At 38.4% G+C, this 8553-nt stretch overlaps 1 protein-coding gene across 3 annotated transcripts in view; it reads left to right on the top strand.

The window, feature by feature from the left end:
* The first annotated feature begins 5323 nt into the window (after positions 1-5323).
* The window catches only part of tnrc6c1 (trinucleotide repeat containing adaptor 6C1), a 48015-nt gene continuing 44785 nt past the window's right edge, over positions 5324-8553 (top strand). For all 3 annotated transcript variants that reach the window (XM_056751814.1, XM_056751813.1, XM_056751812.1), the window contains exon 1: positions 5324-6284. The gene's annotated coding sequence lies outside the window, so the exon portion shown is untranslated. The remainder of the gene's footprint in view (positions 6285-8553) is intronic.

Below are 8553 nucleotides of genomic sequence, written 5' to 3'. Positions count from 1 at the left end.
CTGGCATTTGAGAGAGAGCTGCCACGCGTGAGCGAGCGTATGTGTTTGAGTGTGTGTGTGTCTCCACTTCTTTGCTCGGTGGAGAGGTTTAATAAATGTGGTGTCACTCTGCGGTGTGGCATGTGAGATTGCTTACCCTGCTGTCTGTGACACTGGGGAACGGTTTTGAATGGCAGACCTCTGTAATAGGGATGTGGAGAACGCACAGGGTCCGAGAGCAATGCGGAATTCCATATGGAAACTGCTAATTAAGTCGACCGAAAAGCTTGTTTTCATTCAAATTGCTGTCAGATTACATTAGCGAGATATTGTTTCCACTGCACTCATTTGTGGGCAGATTTGTTTTCTTGTTTGCATGCTTTCATACAAATGGGTTGACGTGTGTTGGCGTTGGTGCTTTTGCTTGAATGTCATAGAAGTGGTCATTTGAGAAGTTTTTCCTCAATGGCTATAATACTAGTGTTGATCTGATTGTGGTGGCTTATGTGCATCATGAAATTATGTACTGTACATTTGACTGTATATATCTTTACAATTAAAAAACATAAAATAATGTTTTAGAACAGAAAGAAGACTGAAACTTTCACAAATGTTGTAGTGCTTGAGATTTTTTGATGGTATTGATCTTGTCTTCATCTCGAATGCAGTCTTGGAATTGTTTTGGTTTCTTAGACTTGGAGAACTTCGTTTTATTTCAAGACTGGTCAAAACGTGATTTCTTAATTTTATATGAAGATTAACAAGCTGACTTTTAGGTGACTCACATTTAAGATGCAAAGATTTTACTCGATTTTTGTGTAGAAAATATACATGCAATACACAAATACATATAGCTCTTTAGTATTTGTATTGGTTTACTGAAAGAAACTAAATGAAAAGTCCTAAACATGATATTGACTTCTGAAAATGCATATGTATGTTTGGAGGACTGGTCTGATCTTGGTCTTGGGTGGTCTTTCTTGCAAATATGTCAAAATAATGTCACAAATTTCCTGTAAAAATCTTTATTTCCAATAAAAGTATTTCGTCATTGCACATACACCAACTGATTTATGGTTCATGTAGGTCATTTAGTAGAACAATTCCCAGGTGAACACACAAACTGTTCAAATATACCATATAGACTATATATTTTGACGCATGTTAACGAGTTAACTCTCGATCGGTGTTTAGTTATAATATAACAATTAATATTATATTTCATTTATATTCATATAAATTTATATGAAAATTGTATTTTAAGTCATTTAAAACTACTCAACAGTTATTGATTATTTGAGGTCTATATGGGAAGTTTGGACCCCATAATGTTTTTGTTTGTTGTTACTGCTGAAACCATCTATACATCCAAATACATAAATATAAAGGTTTATTTTACATTTGATCTTCCTACTTTTATTTTAAACTGTCCAAATCCACAAAATGTTGTTCAAGGTTTACTGTAACTAATAAAAACTACTATTTTCAGTGTGTCCTCAGACGTGTGAGCACCGCTGTATGTGTAGTTGAACCCCATTCTTGCATATCTGTTCAATCTTTAATGCCTCTATATACCATCCAGAGCCCACTGCATTAAAGCCGGTTTGATCGCATATGAGATCAGAGCTGGTGGGAGTCTGATTCCTAGCTGAATAGAGTGAGTTATGCTGTTGTTACCTGAGTGGATTGGGAGCGTGCAGCACGGTGCAGAGGCTGTACTCCTCTACTCTGTTCCTGTGACCTTGGGGGTCATTGAGCAGAGGGATCCATTCATCACTGTGACACTGCCAATGGGGGAAGGGGAAAATGGGAGCTGTAGGCATGCAACTGTGGCATGCTCATTACTAACACACACCCAACGCTTTACCTCGGTCTCAGCGACTGTTTGTGTGTGTTCATATAAATGAACGGTTTGTGTGGCTTTTGTTACTGGTCCTAGTGTTTTTATAGATTTACTCTCTTTGCAATCACTTATGAGAATACGTTATATATACACACTATACTCAATCCATCTCCATCAATAAAGTGTAATGAATAAGAAATGGTGAAGAGGATGCCCCGCTCCCCACATCAATACTAGACTATTGATCAAGAAGAGCTAAATTCTCCATTTATCGTATTGTGTTGGACGATGCACAAAATACGATGAATAGTAATACAAAAAAGTAACTTGTCCCATTGTTAAGCTAAGCATTCATCAACATTTGAAGCATGAAAGTGCAAAATGAAGTCAACGTCGGATTGCTTTCAATCACTGTCTCTGTATGTTTCAAATGCTGTCATGGTTCATCTTTGCTCTCTTTTTACACCATGTCCTTCCTGAGAGCCTTGAAGCTTATGCTGATTTCAGTCAACATGCTCTTCTGGCAGGCTCCCATCTCTTGGAGACTCGGCATTGTGAGCTACACGTATTTCAAAGAAGTTTCCTTTGACACACGCTGGTGTTCTGTCCACACGTGTGTATCGTGAACTGTTTTGACAGCTGTCAGACTTTGTTTATGTCAATGCACGGCTGAGGTCTTAACTCTATTGTGCGTCATTGGTCTGGGCTCCTTATCAATGCATTGACAAATGTGACCGGGGGGTTTGCTTCTGTCCTTTACAGTCTGGGGACGGATTTGATTCGGTTAAGATGTACAGATTTATGATGAGTGCTGATGCAAGATCTATTATCTTCAAAGAATTTAAATGCATTCTGAATTATGAATGATAATTGTAGAGGAGCTATTGATCCCCCTTGTCCTATAGAGAGGAACATATACTTTTTTTGTATGTTCCTGTAGCTCAGTGGTAAGAGCATTGCATTAACAATGCAAGGTTGTGGGTTTGATGCCAGAGGATTGCACATGCTTAGAAACAAATGTATAGGATAATGCATTGTAAGTCGCTTTGGATAAAAGCATCTGCCAAATGCGTTAATTTAATCGTTATATGATAAAGATTTTTTTATATAAACATAAAAATTATGTTGAGTATGTAACCTACAATGAACTGTGTTTTAATGCCACATAAAAGTGCATCTTTGCCGGATTTGCACTGATTGCCTCTAAGGGTTTCTTATCAAAACTATTACGGCAGCTCATTCACAGGTTTCCATTGAAACACAGGCTTTCTGTAGTTAATTGCTCATTTGAATCTATAAAGGCAGCCAATTATGGTTATGTGTGCTGTAAATCTGACTAACCTCTCAGCATTGCTCCCAAATGCCGTGGAGACCACAATGGTCTAATTCTTGTTTAACAAGCATGTATTGTATGTGTATGGTGTATATGTGTGTATGTGTGTGTGTTTGTAAGGAATTATAAGGAAAATCTGCTGTATGGATTTGAGCATGGGTCAGCATAATTCATAAAACGTTGTCAATGAAGGCCTTTTCAATTTTGCACAAATCCACAGAGTTCTGCATGCGCTGACTCATTGAGGGCCTGGTTATAATAGATAATAAGTGTATGACTTGTCACCACTGTTTTTTGGTCATTTATTTGCTTTCTTTGGACATGATTTAACAACAGCCTTCCCTAAATGTGATAGTTGTATGTTCCAATCTCAACATGAGCGTTGTGATTTGTGATGCTGCCTGTGATGTCTGGTCCGGCTCCATCTCCTGCCCTTATCCATTACAATGGTCTCAAGGGAAATTAATCCAGCACGGAGAGGCTCAACCCATAATTGTGGCCCGCGTCCACAAGCCATGCACACATGGCATTGAACTGTAAATCATCACATGCTCCCAATACATGCACACCCTAAAAGCAGTGTTGGGTAAATTACTCTGAAAAAGTAATGAATTACTAGTTCCTAATTACATATTCAATGGTGTAATTAGATAACTGTACAAATTACTCTCTCCAAAAAGTATTTAATTACTTATTACTAAATTATATAATATAATAATTATATTATATAATATATAATAAGTGATTCAAGGATGGACATGAAACAGCTTTTAATTCATTCAAATAAATAATATTAAACGACATAAAGTACTCTTATTTACTGACCAAAGTATTACAAACGTGAGAATTTCGTTAAAGCACGGATTTTAAAGTTAGACTTTGAATTTTGATGTCAATTCCACTATTGCACACAAATATAATACAGAACGTATTTAGTTGAATTACATCTAAAGTAACTGAATTAAATTACAGAGTTATCCCTTTCTTTACTTTTTCGAGGGAAAAGTAATTAAATTACAGTAACGAATTACCCAACACTGCCTAAAAGTAAATATTATATCATTGTCTTAAATTGCTCCTGAAAGGCAAAAGTTGATATATTTTCTGGTGCATTGAGCCTGGGTTGCCCTCTCTGAAGAGGTGACGCGGTGAATAATGGGCGAGAATTATCAGGACAAGCAAGATTAATTGCCACCGGTCGTGATTAGCTCTCCCTGCCAAACTGATCTTTAATGCCTCTATACATACTTCATCATTAAACGTAGTCCGTAATCACGTTTTTCTTTTGTCGACTCGTTACATATCTCAGCCGTTATCCATATGCAGATGACATTAGGGCGGATTGTTATTTAATTGGCCCCTTGAAGGTCTGTCAGCACGTCTTTATCGGCGAGCCCTAGTCTTTTAACTACCCAAAGCGACTCAGCCATCCCCTCGTATTCATCTGGCCAACAGAAGTGGTCTGGCTGTCATTGGCCATGAATGTTAATGAAAGCGAGAGAGACGAGTCTTTGGTGAGATCTGGTTTTGGCTCATTGCTCGGCGAAACGTTTGGCCAGCTCTCTGATCGTATTTGTCTTCTTCATTCCATGCTGGGATAAAGCTGTAAGCAGGAGCAGGACGGCAATGAGTGGGGAGCACAGTTAAAATTTCAATTTCCCCCTGGTTTTGCTCCCTGACCATACTTGCATGCACAGATCATCTTTATTACATTGCAGTATCACACAGAGTGATCACAGAGCGGGTGTTTGGAAAGTCATGTGATGCCCCAAAGTGTAAAGGTCTATGGATTTGAGTTTTGAAGTAAATTACATATATTTGGATTTAGTGGAAAAGATAGAAATTGAGATGAAACCATTTTAAATGGCAGTATTTATGTTTAACAATTACAATTACAATTAAAGTTTGGAGAGTGTGTGCTTTATTTCTATTTTAGTGTAATGCATCTGTATTTTTTTTTAAACTCTGCATATACCAGAAAGGAGACACATGTCTGTTTATATTATTAATATCTGTATGGTTATCATTGTATTTTTGTTATTTTTTTTAAATTATCTGTCAATGAGAAATAACCAATTGGATTTAGTGATTGTACGTGTATATGGGTTTTAATTTTCAACTACAAGGTGTCATGTAATCAAGAGATGATTTCCAGATTAATTCTTGTGGTTTGTTGAAATCTTGCCCTCTGCTGGCAGAAGGATGTGTTAACGAATACGACAAATTGAGGTAAAATAGATGCACACCCTTCTAAAGGAATGCAAGACCCTTTAAAACGACACTGTTTTAAATGTATATGAGGTAAAGTACCGCTGACCTAAGGCTTTATCAAACTAGGACACAGAATCATAGCATGTGTGCGCGTTGATGGGGGAGGGAGGTAATTCTTGGATCCTCGTTGTCATGACAACGATAAAGGTGGAGCGATATTTTAACAGAGGGGCTGGATTGTTTGTTAGTTGATGTCACGTGACGTGCCGCTGGGGTACGGGGGCACTTCCGGTTTTACTCAGAGACTTGAGCCGCTGTTGTCAGTTACAACAAAATGGCTGCTGGAGCGCCGCGAACGAAAACCCAGTGAGCGCTTCACGTCAGTGCAGTATAATTTTAAATGGATGTATTGGAATTCCCACACTCTCGGGACATTTGCTTTCGTGGACTCGTTTACAATGCGTATTAGCTAACTAAAGGCATGAAAAAAATCCCTTTACGCACTTTATACTGTATACGTGACTTTATCGATGCGAAAACGTCATTCAGTTAAGCTCAAACTGCCCGTGTGCGTGCGTCTGTTTGAGTGCGCGCGTGTGTAGCTGCTCCTGAAAACCGCCGAAATGTTACAACCGTTCAACGTTAAGCTTTCTAGCCGATGAGCAAAATCGTCGTTTTTCGCCGTTTGCACCGGCATCTTTAGATTTGCCCTCTGGATAAGTTTCGCTGTCTTGCATATTGAGAGGTGAATTCCTCAACTGGAAAGTCAGCCTCGCCATTGCAGCTCCCTGCAACAGCGAGTGTCCGACTGCGACTGAAAATATATCTGATCTCTTGTCAGTGCGGGTATCGACAACATCCTCCTTCACCATGCAGCTCATGCATCGGATTTGAACAGCAGCCGTGTGTATAATAAAGGTAAGATGAGACACTTTTAAACGCTTAAAATATTTAAATGGGCGTGGTGTGATTATTTTTGTGCACATTATTGTTTTAGTGTGATCGTTTTGTTATGTTGACTCTGTCAGTCGGTGACACATTCTGATTAAAAATCGCTTGAATTGATCGTGGTGTGTTCGTAATATACAGAGGCTTTTTGACAGAATGCTCCTGTGTTTTTTAATCGCACGTTTTCTGTTTTGATGGCTAGAAATAGCTTGTGTGTGCAAATGTTTACCCCCTCCCCACCGACGCTAACATTGCCCCCTTTTCCAAACTGATGCAAGACAACTTTCTTTTCTTTCTTATGTTTTAGACTGATATGGGTGGCTTAGATGTTTATAACAACTGGCTGTATGAACAGTGCAGTCATCTGTAGGGATTTCCCGGTTTCAATTGAAGAATTGGCTCTCGAAAGATGTATTGTGTGAATGCGGTGTATTTCCAAAGAGCCCCGATATGTTCTTCACATCCTTTGCGCTCGTAAAAAGCTGAAATATTTTCTACTCGGGTGTGTTTTAGACATTACGTTACTTAGTGTGTTTCTGGGTGGTTGACATTGATCGGCCTTTCTGTCATGATATCGAGCTTAAGCTTCATTCCTGTGCTGGTCAATGCCACATCAGAAATGAATTGGACTTAAGAGAAACCTCATTGTCACGTCAGAGTTGTTGCCTCAAGCTTTTAGTTCATTTTATTGGGAGTCAGCTGAGTGTATCTATTGCTTTTTAATGTTCACTAAGATTGGAAATCTCCAAGTTTCTCCTAGAACACCACAGTTTCTGCAGCTATCGTCACTTAAGTTTAGTATATGAATAAAGTATTGCCTTAGTATGGATGTCCTTCAACAGTGTGAGAAGCCTTTAGATTGTCTCTCGTTGTTTAAATGCTTTTTTAGCTTTCAGGCAAATATCAAATATATAATATATAAAAAACTATAATAATACTTCTAACTGTGTTTTGACGAAAGTGTATTTCAAGCTGTTCTGATGTGCAGCTGCAGCATAACATGCTTCTTAGGACAGCATCAATGTCAAACACCTTCTCCACATAACTGTTCATGTGGTGCCGGGAGATTTTTGTTTCCCTCTCTGGGTCAGGGGCCCCTGTCAGAGGCAGACCTTTGAAAGGGCCGTGTGTTCTCAACCAGTGAAAAAAGGTTGGACAAAAAAGAGGCCACTTAATGCTCAGATTACCATAAAGCTTAGGTCACATTGCCCTCTTCCTATGAATCCTTAGCAGCATTATCTCTGGCTGGGGATTTGAACCACGTGGCTTTATATTTGGTTGTTATAGCTTTTGGTTATTGGATTGGACTGATTCTGGTGCGTGTGTCTTCCCTGTTAAAACTTCATTGTTGAGTATTAAAGTAGCTGTAGTGTAATTGCGGAATTTTGAGCATGATCATTATGATGGTTATTTTATAATATACTATGATATGTTTTATACAATGTAGTAATATAAACATGAATTAGATTGCCAGACTTCCCCAAATTAATTTAGTATGATTTTACAAATTCGAAACCACAATATCACAAGTTTCTATGTTTTAAGTATTCTTCAAAGACATGATTGTAAACAGTAGCTTGTAGTTGTCTACATGTAACCAGTCATCCTTTGGAACTGTTCCCACATCAATTTCCTTAAGCAGCCAAGGAAAAGATTTTTTTTTTGCGTATTGTTTTGTGCAGACCACAGTTCACTGTCAATGATGTTGCTCTGATATTGAATCAGTCCCATGGATCATCAATAGCAGCATCATTTTATTTGGTTGGACACAAGAAACTTACCAACAATTGTGACTTCTCAAGTTAGATTAATGTTGATCTCTAAAGATTGCTACAGGATCCGTGTCCTACTGACCCTCATCTCCATGCTTCGTCATGATGGATAATATCATAATAGATCTTTTCGGTAATGGCTTGCATTAGCTTGCACCCAGGGTTGAGGTCTTTAGACGTGATGTACTCATGGAAAGCTGTAATGGTTTGATCTTGAGCTTCTGTATGTATTTCTTTGTACTCTGCATTCCTCTTCTTTAGAATTTTGAGGAGGAGATTTTAAACCCTCAAGATGCGTTTTTGGCATAAGTTGTACATTTTTCTGATTGCTTGAAATCTAGGTCTTGTAAGAGCAAGATTCCCATACTGCGATGACACACACACCGTGGCAAAACTCAGAATTCATTAACCTTTAAAAAAAAAGGCATGATTTATTCGTAGATTGCCACATTTAACCTGCTTGGTTG

The sequence above is a fragment of the Triplophysa dalaica genome, chromosome 7 (genome assembly GCF_015846415.1).
Source record: "Triplophysa dalaica isolate WHDGS20190420 chromosome 7, ASM1584641v1, whole genome shotgun sequence".
NCBI lineage: Eukaryota > Metazoa > Chordata > Actinopteri > Cypriniformes > Nemacheilidae > Triplophysa > Triplophysa dalaica.
This window is presented reverse-complemented; position numbering and strand designations above follow the sequence as displayed.